Consider the following 15384-nt stretch of genomic DNA (forward strand, 5'->3'; position numbering starts at 1 on the left):
CGGAAGCCTGCGCACACACCAGGCCCAGAGCCCCCTCTCCTTGGGCCTCAAGGCCTTCCTCAGGCTTGCAGTGCTGACTCCTCTGCTCAGAAGACATGATGACTCTGGTCAGGGCAGCAGGCTAGACTGTGGGCAGGAGCTGGGCGATGGGGAGGAATCCACAGATCTGGGGAGAGAAGGAGCTTGTGAGGGGCCTCATTTGCGAACCACACCCTGGAGGCCCTAACAAAGCCTACTTACAGATCTTCTCCTTCGGTGCTCCTCTGGGCCTCCTGGGGCTTCTGATCTCCTGGTCGGCCTGTCTGCTGAGAACCTGAAGGAGAAAGTGAGAGGGCACCTCAGGGTACAGCCGGCCAGCAGAGGCTGAGGCTGCAGGACTGACAGTAGGGAGGGTGAGGCTGGGCTCTCTGGAGTCCCTTGTGTTCTGGGGAGTGTGGGGCCCTTGTTGTCCATTCAGATCAGAACCTCGCCTTGACTGCTAACACTGCCTGTGACTCCTCTGCTCTGTGGCCTGAGGACAATGCCTCAGACCAAGGCCTAACTGCCTGGTTCCTGGAGCTCCTAAAAGAGGAATCGAGGGACCCTCAGGGTGCAGACCGCAAGCACAGCCCCAGCTTTCCAGTGCTGTCAGGAGAGTTGGCCACGCTCTGTGAGGTCCCTACTCTCATTGGGTTACATGGTCCCCTCTGTGCTCACTCACCTTTCTCCTGGAGGGGCCTCATCCTGCCCTTTTGCTGGCTCGAGAAACTCAGATAAAGAGTTCACAACCCTGATATGGAACAGAAGGGTATGAGGGGACCCACATCGGGCCACACGTGCCCAGGTCCACTGGGAGAGACAGCAAGAGATATCCAAATTCACTGGACACCATGTGTCCTGGGCGAGGAACCTGCTTGGTCCTCATGTTGACTCCTGGCAGAGTCTGGGGCCCTCCCTCTACTGACCTGAGTGCAGCCCACTAAAGACCAAGGCATCCTCCTCCCTGACACTGAAGATCCCAGGATGAGAGAGGGTCCTCAGCTGACAGCCCTGCCTATGCTCTCTGGAGTGACATCAGGGGCAGGGAAGATTTCTGTGGGGCCCCCATTTGCGTTCTTGCCTGGGGTACCCTCAACCCTCCCTCAGGTTCCTCACCTGGACACCTGGCAGATCCTGGGACCACTGTGTCAGTCGATCAGATTGGGGTCCCTGTGTTGACCTGAGTCACCCTCTGAAAGCAAGGCCTGAGGGTGAGCCTCCCTGAGATCTAGAACCAGAAGTGAGGAGGCTCCACATCCCATCACCCTTGGGTGGGGTGTCCAGGGTTCACTCCAGGAGCTGGCCCCTTTGGTTCTGGGGTGAGGCTTCCAATGTCTTCTGGTGGGTTATTCATCTTTACTCCTCCTGGCATCTGCCCTTCCTCAACCCCCAAACTCCTGAGATGAGCAGCCATCTCCCCTTTACACCAACGCCCCATGCTCCCAAGGGTTCCCCAACTTCCTATCTGTGGCACAAGTGAGATTGCCAATTAGGGACACTCCTGATCTGGTTGCCCCAGAGCTAAAAACAGGTGGCAGCCATAATCTGTGGGGTCCCTTCCTTCTGGGCCAGGGGTACCTCCAGTCCTCATGAAGGGGGCACTCCTTGGGTCCTGCTGATCCTGGGACCCCTCCCTCTGCTGGCCAGATGTGACTTCCTCTGTTGAACTGTAAGTGCCACTAATACCAAGGTGTTCACCTCCCTGAGACCTCCCACCTCCCGCCGTGTGGCAGAAAGGAGAGCATGCCACATGGTACCTATGCCTGGGGCCACCCGGGGCTGAGAACAGTGGAAGCCAGGTTCTGCAAGTTCCCTTCTTTTTCGAGGTGTGGAGGTACCTTCTTACCTTCAGTCCTCACCAACCTTCCTCCTCTTGACTCCTGGCAGACTCTGGACCCAACCTGTGCTGACCCGGTGTGGCTATCTCTGCTGAGCTGAGGACACCCCTCAGAGGGAGGCCCCCACCTCTCTGAGGCCTGGGAGGCAGAAGTGAAGGGGCGCTACACTGACATCCCTGAATGGGATTCCCAAGACTGACAAAAGGTGCATATTTCAGGAGTGCCTCCTGTGTCTGGGTGTCCTATAGGTATTCAGATTTACTTCCGACAGGGCCTGGCCCTTTCCCTCCTGCTGAACTTTGGATGGGTCTTGTAGGTCAAGGCCACCATCTCCCTGGGATCCCTAACCAGGAAGTGGGGGCCAGGTCTGTTCCCCACAGTCCTGCCCGAGGCCCCCCAGGACTGAAGGAAGGGCAGGTTTCCTACATCTGGGAAAGGAGCTCTGCTGAGTCTTCCCTCAGGGTCCTGAGACTCCTCCCTCTGCTAACCTGAGCCTCCACTCCTCATACCAAAGCCCTCTCCTCTTTGTCATCTCCAAGGCATAGGCAGGGATGTACCACATGCAGCCATCGTGCGTGGCATCTCCAAGGGCCGAGGTCCCCAATGATCTGGAGTCCAAGGTCTCCTGGGTCCTCCCTCTTTTTCCTCCCCTTGATCCTGGCAGTGCTGTGTCAGAGCTCCCCTCTGCGGACCTGAGTCTATCCGTCGGATTCCTGAGGCATGAGGAATGAGGAGGTACCTTAGCCTGAGATGGGGGCAGGGTGGGCCCCCTGTCCTGTGGTGATTGTCCTTTAAGGCCTCCGTGCTCTCCCGGCAGGACCTGGGCCCTCCGTCTACTCCTCTGAGGTGGTGCTCATGATACCAAGCCTCTTCCCTCCATCAGCCCAGGATGTGGACAACGGCATCAATGTGCCTGGTCCCCATTCCCGGAGCTTCCCAGGGCTGACGGCAAAGACAGAGCTTCCCTCTCTGGGGCCTCAGCCCTCCCTCAGAATCCTGACCTTGAGGCCTGGCAGAGCCTGGCCCCTGCCCTCTCCTAACCAACCCTGCCCTGGTCAAACCAAGCTCTGACTCCAGAGTCCCCTGGGGCTTAAGGGGAGGAGTGGTGAAAGGTGGCCCAGCCTGAGAAGTCCGCCCTCAGGTGGTTTAGGGCTGGCAATGGGGGTGGTGCTGGATTATTTGGGGTCTTCTATCTGGGGTGGGGGCATCCTCAGTCCTCCCTCAGCGTCTCTCACCTTGCCTCCTCACACAGCCTGGGCCCGCTTCCCCCCAACAATCTCAAGCCTCCATCAGAACCAGACCCTCACTTCTCTGTGATCCCCAAGGCGCAAGTCACTGGCATCACATCCGGCCACCAAGATAAGGGATTCCCTGTGTTGACAGCAGGGGCGGGACTGAATTCTGTCACGGTGAGGGGCAGAAGAGGGGATTTCGGGGGTCGGGTGGGGAGTGGACACATTTGGGGGTGTAGGTGTAGGAAGAGGTGTGGAGGTCAGAGAGGGTAGTGGGGGTGTGAGGGTCTGGGGGAGAGACTGCGGTGTGGGGGTGGGGGAGGGGTGTGGTAGTGGGGGAGGATGGGGGTAGGGGTAGTGGGAGACTGCAGGTGGGGTTTGGGGAGCCCTCAGTCATCCCTCAGGGTCCTGACCTTGATTCCTCGCATAGCCTGGATCCCTATCTTCTGCCGATGGTGTTGGCTCCCATCCGACCAAGGCTCTGACCTGAGTCCCCAGAGGTGGCAGTGGAAGGAAGGGAGTCCTTGGGCAAGGCTGCCGGGGTCTTCTAGGGCTGACAGGAGGGGCTGAGCTGGATTCTGTGGCCCCTCTATGTGGGTGAGAGAACCCTTAGTCTTTACCCAGGAGGGTCCTCCTCCTGGCTCTTTGATGAAGTGATGGGTGGGAGATGCTCTGTTTCTGTCACCTCTGAGCATTTGCCCTGCTCCACCCCTTGCAGAGAATGGCTGCGGGTCTAAGGCCAGATGGTCCCTGGGGGCTGCAGTAACTGTGATTGTAGTGACCTCTAGGAGAAGACACACACCTTCCCACGGGGGTTCCTCCCCAGCCAGACCTAGACTTTGCAAAGCTTTTGTCCTGAAAGCTTTGTTTTTACACTGAAGAGGCTGAACGGCAGCAAGAGATTTGGGGAAGCCATGAGTTTTGAAGGTATCTATCATTTCATAGTCCAATTTAGTGATTTTCGTATTTTAATCCTCATTCATATAGTAAGAAATAGATTTTAAATCTTTGCAATTGTATGTGTACATTATATATGGTGTATGTAGATTATGTTTATATTTATGTGTATATACACAAACACATACATTTGTATATGTTTATATCATATATGTATATTTATATGTATGTATCTTTAGATATAGGTACATGTAGATATGTAGACTATATATATATACACACACACGCGCACACATATACATATTTCATTAAACACTATCCCCTCATAGTATGTGTGATTCACAAACACTATTCTACTTCTAGATCATTCTTTTTTTCCATGAAAATAATATTTGGAAGGCCTGTCCTCTTCCACTAGGTTTGTTCCAGGTGGTTATTGACAAAACTCTGGAGTCAAAAATTCTCACTCAGTTCAAATTTCCTGATGTCCTGGTATTATCCTAGGGCCACTGGCATCATGTTTTGAGGTGCTGCCTCAGATTGTGCGATGATGTGGGGATGTCGGGTAGATTTTAATATCTTTCCTTCTACCCATCCCATAATATGCTGTCTATACAGACTACACACCTCCTCAATATCCCTTTGCCTTCCCCCACCCCAAACATGAATACCAGTTCAACACTGTCTTCAATCATCCCCGGAGTTTTCTCTGTTTTCTTCAAATTTTTTTTTCTCTTATCTTTCTATATTTTTCCACGATTGATTTTGGGAGCAGGGCACAACAGCCTGAGCTTGACTTTCACTTAGGCAGCTACGAGAAAGGCACTTTGTATATAACTTAAGCAGGATTTACATCTTTACCATATTCTGTTCTCCATCAATGAATGTGGCATGTTACTCCATTAATTTTGGATTTTTTTCCCTGAATCTACCAGTAAACCCGTATGGTTGCCTCCATAAAGGTCATTTTGGTTAGGCTTCTTTTAATTTATATTTTGGATTTCAATGCTCTTGCAAATGGTATATTTTCTATTTTAGACACTAAGTTGTTTTTGTGTGACAGTCCTCTTGTTTTGCTGTTGTCATCCTTTATATGATGTTTTCTGAAGTCTCTTATTCATTTGAACACTTCGTGTGTCTGTTCCCCTGAATTCTCTTGATAATTATATTGTCAAAATACTATTTGTTTTCAATCTTTATACCTCATGTATATTTTTCATGTCCATAATTTTGGTTCGTTTTTATTTTCGTATCCTCTGTACCTATGGAAGGCCAAGGTGATAGTCTGTGTCGATGATTGTCCCTGCTGTGAATGAGAATGCTTCTAACTTTTGAGATTTAAGTATGCTTCCTGCCGATTTTATGAAATGGAAGTTCCTTTTCATGTTAGTTTGCTGAAAGTTGTTAATTTGAAATCACATAGAATTTCGTTCAAAGTCTTTTCTGTACCCGTTTACACGACGGAACTTTTTCTCTATCTTGTATGTAGGGAATTACAATTGCAACTTTTTCTAACGTGAAATAATATTTTTATTCCTGACATACAGGTTGCTTATGCATTTAGTCCACTGTTCTCTTGAATATGCGATTACATATTTAGGACATTTGCTATGTTATCAGTGAACAATTCACTCACGTGTTCTTTTCATGTGAGCTGAGGATGCATCTTTATCTGTTTTTTGAATCCAGGAGTCCTAGCCCAGAAGAATGAAGTGGATAATTGCTCATCTTTTTGGCTGCTTTGGAAGAGTTGAGATAAGTTGATGATAATTTTCCCTGACTATTTGTTAGAATTGGCCTCCAAAAGTGTCTGTTCCAGAACATTTGAGGGTGACTTGAGCTTTGAATAAACTTTCAGGTGATGGATGTACCACTTCTTTTATCCCTTCACCCCTTGAAGGAAGTCTTGGTTGTTGATTTTGAATAAGCTGTTATATATGTTTGTGCACACAGTTTTGTCTATGGGAACCTACATTTTCAATTTAAACGAAATCTAGGAGTAGGATTGCTGAGTCTAATGGTAATTTTATGTTTCCCTATGTAAGAAACAATCAAAAGGTCCTGCCGTGCAATGTAACAGTTTTCTTCTTTCCCAGCAATGAATGAGACTTCCACATCCTCTCCAGAGTCTGGTATTTTCAGGTCTTTGAATGTTATTCATTGTATTAGGTGTGTAGAGAAATCGTACTGCTCTTCATCTTTGCATTTTCATTGAGTAATTACAATGATTATCATTTTTATATCTTCTGTTCCAGTCACAGAAGAATCCATTTTCCAAGTATTTCTGCTTCCTTGTATTGAGAAAAAGTATTAGAATCCTAGATGTTCGTGCTAGGAATGCTCATCATTCCTTGGGAGATGTTGCTTCTTGCTCTCTCATTTACAGAACAAAGAAATATATGAGTGTTTATTTACCTGCTTATTAGTGTTTATGTATGCACCCTCTGTATGTTTATGAAGTTGAACATGAGTATTTCCTGATGTCCACGACACTACTCTAATACCACAAGGAGCTTTTAGTCTCCTTCCTTTGTTTATCTGTAAGTATCTACCTCAACAGTGAGAAAGCTACTTCCCACCAACCTTCATCTATATAATTAGTTGGTCTGTGGGGATAGATAGATAGATAAATAGATAGATAGATAGATAGATAATTATTCTGTTGTCACATTGCTATAAAGAACTACCCGAGACTGTGTAATTTACCAAGAAAAGAGGCTTAGTTGAGTCACAATTCTGCAGGCTGTACAGGGAGTATGGTTGTGGAGACCTCAAGAAACTTACAATCATGATGAAAGGTGGAAGGGTTAGGGTTAGGGTTAGGGAAGCAGGCACAGCTTCAGTTGGAGTAGGAGAGAGAGAGAGATAGCAAAGAGGGGATAGTTTCACACTTTTAAACAACCACATCTTGTGAGAACTCAATCAACTCCTTGAGAACAGCAAGGAGGAAGTTCCCCCTGCCCCATCATGATCCACTCACCTCCCACCAGGCCTCTCCTCCAACACTGAGAACTATAATTTGACATGGGATTTGAGTGGGGACATGGAGCCAAACCATATCATTCCACCCCTGGCCCCTCCCAAATCTCATGTCTTTTCTTACATGTTCTTACACAACCAAGCCTTCACAACAGTCCCCCAGAGTCTTACCTCATTCCAGCATTAACTCAAAAGTCCAAGTCGAAAGTCTCATCTGAGACAAGGCAAGTCACTTCTGCCTATGAGCCTGTACGACAACAAACAAGTTAGTTCCTTTCAAGATACAATGAAGGTATAGGCATTGAGTAAATGCTCCCGTTCCAAATGGGAGAAATTGGCCAAAACAAAAGGGCTACAGGCAAGTTTGAAACCCAACAGGGCAGTCATTAAATCTTAAAGCTTCAAAAATAATCTCCATTGACGTTATGTCTAGCAATCAGACCACACTGATGCAAGAGGTGGGCTCCCAAGACCTTGGGCATCTCTGCCCATTTGGCTCTGCAGGGTACAGTCCCCTCAGCTATTTTTTAAATTACTTCCTTTTAAGCATTCTCTGTAGATTTTAGACACTTGTTATTGTTTAATTTTAAGCTTTCTGTAAAGATTTTAGATATGAGTCTTCTGTCAGATGTATGCCTTGCAAATATTTTCTCATAGTCTGTAGCTTGCCTTTTCTTTTTCTTAATAGTGTCTTTTGCAGAGCAATTTTTTTTTTCCAGAAAGTGCACCTTTTCCGTTTTGTGTTCTATGGGCCACGTTTGTGATGTTGTATCTAAACACCCATCTCCAACATCAAGGTCATGTGCATGTTCCATTGTGTCTTCTTCCAGAAGTTTTAAAATCGTGTATTTTATATTTGGGTTTATGACCTATTTTGAGTTACTTCTTTGTGAAAGGTGTGAGGTTCTCCTTAGGTTCATTTCATTGTGTATTGGCATTCATTTTGTCAGGTGCCATTTGTTGAAAAAACTACAATTTATTGATATGACAGCCTGTGCACTTTTGTCAAAAATCAGTTGACAATATTTGTGTGGGTCTATTTTGGGGTTTTATTTTGTTCCATCGATGTGTGTCTATTCCTCCACCAATACCCATATTTTCTTGATTAGTGTCGCTTTACAGAAGAAGTGCATACCAAAGCTAACATCAATCATGAGAAGTCATATTTCTGGTAATTTCCTTTGACATAATGTAATGAGAATGGGGTTTTACATCTGAGATCTTCCTCTGAGAGCTCATACCTCCAATGCTAATCATGAGAAAAGAGATAAGACAAATCCCACTGGATGGACTTTATGCAGAAGACCTAATCAATACTCCTCAATGCTGTTAAGGTCATCAGAAACAAGAAAAACCTCAGAAACTCTCACTACGAAGACAAGATGAAGGACACAGGATTACCAAATGTCATGAAGTATCATCGATGGGATCTTGAAACAGCACAAGAACATTCGGTATAACTGAGGATACTTGAATAAAGTATGGACTTAATAACAATGTATCAGTATTGATTCATTAATGGGGACAAATATAGATGCTAATGTAAGATGTTAATAATAGGGAAACTAAACGTGAAGTGTATGGAAATTCTCTGTATCATGTTTGCAATAATTCTGTAAATCTAACACTGTTCTGAAATCTAAAAGTTTATTTTAAAATGACACTTGGATGTCATTAGAAGTACGAGCCAGGCACGGTCGCTCATGCCTGCATTCCCAGCACTTTTGGAGGCAGAGGCACGTGAATTGCCTGAGGTCAGGAGTTTGAGAGAAGCCTGCCCAACATGGTGAAACCCCACTACTACTGAAAATACAAAAATTAGCCGGGTGTGGTGGTGGGTGCCTGAAATCCCAGCTACTTGAGAGGCTGAGGCAGGAGAATTGCTTGAACCCAGGAGGCAGAAGTTGCAGTGAGCCAAGATTGTGCCGTTGCACTCCATCCTGGGGGACAGAGCAAGACTCCATCTCAAAAAAAAAAAAAAAAAAAAAAAGGAAGAAGTGCAACCACTCCTTACTTGGTGACTATCGGCAATCCACTGGAAATCATTAAGCTTTTTTCTGCCCTTCCTTTGTATTTCAAAAATTCACAATAGTTACGGTAGTTGAGGGAGAGGTCTTCCTCACTGAAACATTGCAGCTGAGGATGGTAAAGGCTATGTTTCAGAAAAAAACCAAAACCAAACCAAACCCAATATCTGCAACTCCCAGTGAGACACTTGCTGTAGGATGAATGAAACGCTTTGGTTCAAGGTCAATGAGGCATCCTACAAGAGAGGAATGAGACTGTCATCACCTGAACCCACCTGTCAGTGTCAATAAGCTCAAGAGTGAAACAACCAGAAATCATGTGCCTCATGCTAGGATGCAGTAGGAGACAGGAAACCAACAATGAAGTATTTTCATCAGAAAAGAGTGAGACCTACCTCAAATCTAGATATGGACCTAAAGCCCGATAATCAGAATCCATGGAAAGGAGCAAGAGTTAAATGACACAATGAGGCAGCAGACAGACAAATGAGTAGTGGGGAGACATGCTGTAGGTCCACTGATCAGTCAGCTGCAACAAGTCAATACAATGGAAAAGGACGGTGGGATGCCGGAGGGCATTGTGGGCCATAGGTCTGCTAGAGACTAAAAGAGACCCAAATGTATGAACTAATGCTGAACACCCATACACTTTAAGCCCCTCAGAATGTCCTCTCAGAGGTATGTACTAGTGGAAAGGCACACATTCATTCAACAGAAGATGTGTATAAGAACACCCTTAGGAGCGTGCTAGAAACAACCCCCATGTTCATCACCATGAGCATGGGGAAATACGTTGGAGCTCATACAAAGGAATACTATACAGCCCTGAGCGTGAAAAAGCTATGGCTACATCCATAACGTGGAAGAAGACCACGAACCTAAAAAGTAGCCAATGCAGAGAATATCAGTTCCATAATTCCATTTAGGTGGAGATCAAAAGAGGCAATACTACTCTACGGCACTGAAGTCAGGATAGTGGCTACCTTGGGAGACAGAGACTGGGAGGGAAATGAGGGGAAATTCTCATGGCAGATGTTTTTTGTGTGGTGAGTGATGGGCTCTCCAAGGATGTTCATGGGTGAAAATTAAAGAGCTCTACATTTATGATCTGTGCACTCATTAAGCAGAGGGAGAGAGGATTAAGAGACACGAACAAAAGCAGTGCATAAACCTAGTGGGTTTGGATCAGAATCCCAAAAGACCCGACTCCGTAGGCCATAATGCCAAATGCTGAAAGCCCATAATGTCAATATCTCTGACATCTAATTTCGAAATGATCAATACCCCTAAGCAGAAAATAGGGAGGGTTAATAAGGAATGCTCATTTCGTGTATCATAGAATTTCTAAAAGATCAGTGCCAAATAGAAAATGAATGTGAGATATCCTTTGAGGATACACATGTTCTAAAAGAAAAAACAGCAGGCACATGTGACGCAAAACTTCAACATATAGTTAGCAACTGTGAAATTCAGCCAGCTCTTAAGGACTATCTCCATGCAATTGCCTATATCTTCACCTGTAGTGCCTCTTTTCTCAGAATTTTCTAGCTTCTTTTTCCTGTTTGTGTATTTTCATGATGTTGAAGTGTCAGCATTATTTTTAACCACTCACTATGCTATTCCTTTCTTTGCATTATTTCCAATACTGGAGGTATAAATTGTGTGGAGACTTTGAGAGAGTTCTAATTTGTTTTATGCGTTTTTCAGATTTGACTCCACAAACGTACATTATCCCATTGTTAACTCTGTGTGCAAGCACTGTGCACGCATGTATAAACATTGACACTTGCTCAATAAATGAAGAGATGTCCTTTTTTAAATCTTCATTTGTGAAAGAAAAAATTTCTCATGATCTTGGCTCCTTGGGTGAAACTATATGCAGTGTGATCTGTCAAGGTTTTTCATAGATGTCTTAGGATGACTTAGCTTCTGGTCACAGTATTTCATATGACTGCAGTTATGAAGAAGGCTGCACACAATTACTAACCTTAGTAATATTTGTTCATATATTTTCCTTTTTGACCTATTGGAGTTGGTCCACAGGAGATCATTGGGCCACCCAGTCAGCAGGGAGAGATGGGGAGGAGTCAGGGCAAGTTTATGGGGGTGCAGGCCCCACGCCGGGACAGGAGTGCAGCCTCTGGAGGGCGGAAGGGACCTGCATCATCCGTGTACAAGTGGAAGCTTCTCCATCACTCACTCTGTTCTAAACCCAACGTCTCCAGCAGAGCCCTCATCTGAATTTCAGAAAGGGTGGTGTCCTAATGGGGTTGAGGAGAGGCCAGGTGGGCCAGATCCAGTGACAGTCTCTCACTGGCTTCCTTGCAGGTCTCAGCCATGTGGCATGGGGCATCGGGCATTGGGTAACTGTTGATGAGAGCAGCCCTCCCCTGGTCATGGGGAACACAGCGAGGCCAGGGCGAGGGCAGGGCTCTGTGAAATGTGACTGCTGCTGGTTATAAGCTGAGTCAATCATGTGCCTTCTGTGTGCCTCGATTCTTCATTTGTAAAATGGACATGTAATAGTACAAAGTAAGAGCATTGTTGTGAGTTTATACCTGAGGTCACCCGCATGTAAAATGCCTGGCCCAAATGATGTGGTGAATAGGAAGTAGCTTTGTTTACTGTGTGTCTAAGTTTTAACTTCCCCCCGTATTTTAACATTTCTAAACCTATATATGTCTTATGATCCACATGCACATTGGTTAATGCATTTATTTTCTTTTTCTCCTGAAAATCTGCCATCACGGGTAAATCATCTCACATCTCAGACCTGTGCAGGCATGGTGGAACTTGTTCTAGTCCTGCCTGGGACGACAGCCAGGGCTATTGAACCAGACCCAGGATCAATACATGTGTCTGTGGGAGTCGGCCCTGGGGGAGTCTTCCAAGACATTCTCCAGGCTCACCCTGCCTGTATCCATCCCCACAACTCAGAGCTCTGAGAGGAGAGTCCTCCGCCTGGACACTGTGGATGCCCCCACTTTGCTTGTCCTCAACCTTTCAGGTGCATGTTTCTAAGGAGGGCTGAAGCCACATTGCAAATTCTTCTGCCACAGCTTAGACATGCAGGGCAGCCCTCTACATGGCTATTTGAAACACAGTCTTGCCCACACAGTTGTTTTCACGGTTTGAAACAGCCTGCAGTTACCTATTTAGTAGCTGCAAATCTCTCTTGAACCTATGATCGTTCCCATTTTCTTTTCTGTATTACCTTCCAGAAAGCAGCCAGAAGAGGAATTATGTCCCCAGGACATGAGTATATGCTGAATCATGGCTCAGAACTTGTTGATTGCATGGACATCAACTCCTCAGATGTCTCAGGCCTTCCTTTCTTCTTTGTCAGCCACTGCACTCCTCTTTTTCACACACTCAGGCATCTGCCACACCAGGTGCCCTTCACCCTGCTTGGTTCAGGGTTTACTGGGTGCCAGGCAGCTGCTGTGCTAAGTGCTCTGCTGGTCTGTGTCATTTTCTGTGTGCAAGCCTCCCTTGGGTGGTTGGTAGGAATGAGCCCATCTCTGTAATGAGCTAACCTTTGCAATGGTGGGATTGAGCCATGACCCTGGTTCCACAGTGAGGAAGCAGAGGACCAGAAATAGGCCCACAAGGTCAGACCCTCGGACCTGCAACCTCACTCATTTAGAATGGGTATTCTAATGATCTGTGCAGAGGAGTTTGCCTTTCTACACAGAAAAGTGCTGAAGAAAGCAGAAACAGCAAGCAAAGAGCAGATTGCTCATTTCCAAGTTCCTTTCCATTTAGGGTTCAAGCAGAGCGCATCTCTTGATTATGCTGAGTCATATTGATTGGCATCTTCTGAAATTTTTTAACTGGCCCCCGTGAAAGTTCAGTTTCATTTCATGACACTTAGCATGAGTGACCCCATTCTGGTTTTATGATCTTCCGGGGCCTAGTTCAGGAAGCTAGCCTGGCACAATGACCTCCCATTAATTTTGTTTCACAGTCTCCTTTCCTTTGGGTCATGACCAAATCGTAGGACATGAATGCTACAGTTAGTCACCATCAGTTTTGGGTTTATGGAGTTAACATGCCATTCATATGTTACAGTGTCCTTGTTACCATGTGTTTCTTGGAGCTTTCATCATTCCAGCTGCAGACAGACCATATAGCATTCAGCAGATGGCTGCATGGAGATTAATAAGCCTTTTTGAGAGGATGCAGTGAACCAGGGAGACTACTCTTATGACTGTCAGGAGGATAATACCCATAGTTTGGAGTATGCCCTTGTAATGGGAATGGCAGAGCGGAGGTTGCTGCCTAGGAAGTTGAAGTAGAACAGTACACTCAACTGGCTCAAGCCTGTGGGCAGAGTTAAAACTTTAGAGGCATCTCTCCCCGCTTTTCCTTCAAAATCCTTTTCTTTGAAAGGACCATTCAGACTTTTGACTGTGAACCTACCTGACCCATTCCCTATTCCTGTATATTTATATGTTCTCTCTCTCTCTCTCCTCTCTCTCTCTCTACCTGCCTGATTATTTGGCTCTTCGTTCCTGCCTCACATGATCAGGGAATGGAGAACTGTCCTCCCAACTCTTTGAACTCTCTCTTCCCAGGATCAGTAAGTAACAAGTCTTTGAATTTATTTTGTGTTGTGGAGGTGATTTGAAGTTGTGCCTTTCACCTGAACATCAAATGGCAACCAAGGTCAGACTTTATCTGGGATGCTGGGGGATGGAGAGAATTTCAAACTCCAAGCGCCCGAATGGTGGTCACAGGCAGGCATAAGCTGGACACAGATCAGACAAGAAGCACAAGGACATCTGCCAGAGTAAACAAGTTTCCCATATGAGGGGCCACGTGATCACCGGTCGGTTGGACAACTGGATATTAGGCTGTCTGCCAGGCACAAGAATTACGCTATGGAAGGCGTGCTGGAAAAACTTGCCATCAGCTCCCCTCCATTTCCAGTTAGGTCAGCCTTTCCAGATACTCTGGTACTAGAATCTCAGGTTGGCTGGGGGCTCTGAAAACAGCCCCTTAGGCAGGCTTCCCATGAGCTAAACCAACTGAAATTGAACAGACCAAAGAATGAGCCAGATGAGGAATCTACCCATTCTAACTAACCAGCCTGTTTGTCTTATTCATCCACATACAACAGAAAGTGTCAGCAGCTGCACAGAGTCCTCCCTGTTGCTGCATGGATGCTGTCTTGAGGCTGGCGGTGACATGGTATTTAACTTGTTTCATGACCAGCTGATCCTAATACAGATATCTTATTTTTAGGTGGCGAGTGCTCCAATCGCTCCTGAGTGCCCAAACTGGAGCCACCAGTCAGTCCTGGCTATGACTCTGAGCTTCTCTTGACTAACGTAACCAGTGAATCTCTCCTACCGAAGCATACAAGCAAAAGAAACTGGAGAACCCAGATCCCTGCAAATTTCCAAAAACCAGAGTCACACACTGCCTGTGATCATCTGCTCCCTCCATCAGTTACCTTTAAAACTACACGTCTTGTCAGTGACTTGTCAGCCCCCACAAACCCCCAGGTCATGTTCTCTCTCACAGGACAAATGAATCCTGGAATCAAGAGCCAAAAGGATCAGGGGAATCAATGCAAAAATGTGACCCGAGAGGAACTGACAACCCTTGTGCCTCTGTGAGGGTAAGAGGGGCCTCCGAAGCTGTCAGCGGCATCTCCCCTGCATTTGTCAAGGGGTCTCCAGGGACATCAGCTGTGTCTTTTGGGTCCCCCAAAACCACCAGAATCTGCCAAGAAAATAATAACAGCAAATATGATTTAAAGATCAAACTGGCTTTTATTGGCGATGCTAGAATTGAGCAACACTACATTCTGTAAAATAAAATGAGTGTTACAATGAACCAAGCAGACGAGGTTGGCTTTGTAGGCAGAACAGTGTTAAAGAAAGCAGAAACCGAAAAAAAAAAAAAAAAAAGAAAGAAAGAAAGAAAGAAAAAAAGAAAGAAAGAAAAGGAAAGAAAAAGAAAACAGATTCAGCATTTCAAAGTTCCTTTCCTTCTAAGATTAGAGCAGAAGGGTCTTCCTTATTTCACTGGCTCAGGTTAATTGGAAGATTCTAAGTTTTGTTTTTTCTTTTCTTTTCTTTTCTTTTTAATTGGCCCATTGGAAAGTTCAGGATGATTATGTGGCACTCAGCACAAGTGACCCCATTCTGGTCGGGTGTGATCAGCTGGGGCTTAGGGCAGGAGGCTAGTCCACAGCAGTGGCCTCCCCGAATGGTGTTTCACACAGGCCCGTCAGTTAATCAGCCTTTCTAAAGGAGACAGTGCTGGCTTTGCTTAACACTGAGCTTTCCTCCCTTGCTCTAGACAGGGATACTTGGATGCTTGTGATTTCCACTGGTTTTCTTTTCTACAGAATCTTAAAAGCCTTTTGTAGGAAACTTTGTC

At 46.0% G+C, this 15384-nt stretch overlaps 1 long non-coding RNA gene across 1 annotated transcript; it reads left to right on the plus strand.

Annotated features, from left to right (window-relative positions):
* The first annotated feature begins 2069 nt into the window (after positions 1-2069).
* On the plus strand, positions 2070-14835 carry LOC103880937. Its single transcript, XR_642254.4, has 4 exons — positions 2070-2591; positions 3109-3265; positions 3807-4015; positions 14239-14835. It is a non-coding gene; the product is annotated as an uncharacterized LOC103880937 (long non-coding RNA).
* Positions 14836-15384: the final 549 nt, after the last annotated feature.

This window comes from Papio anubis, chromosome X (genome assembly GCF_008728515.1).
Source record: "Papio anubis isolate 15944 chromosome X, Panubis1.0, whole genome shotgun sequence".
NCBI classification, from domain to species: domain Eukaryota; kingdom Metazoa; phylum Chordata; class Mammalia; order Primates; family Cercopithecidae; genus Papio; species Papio anubis.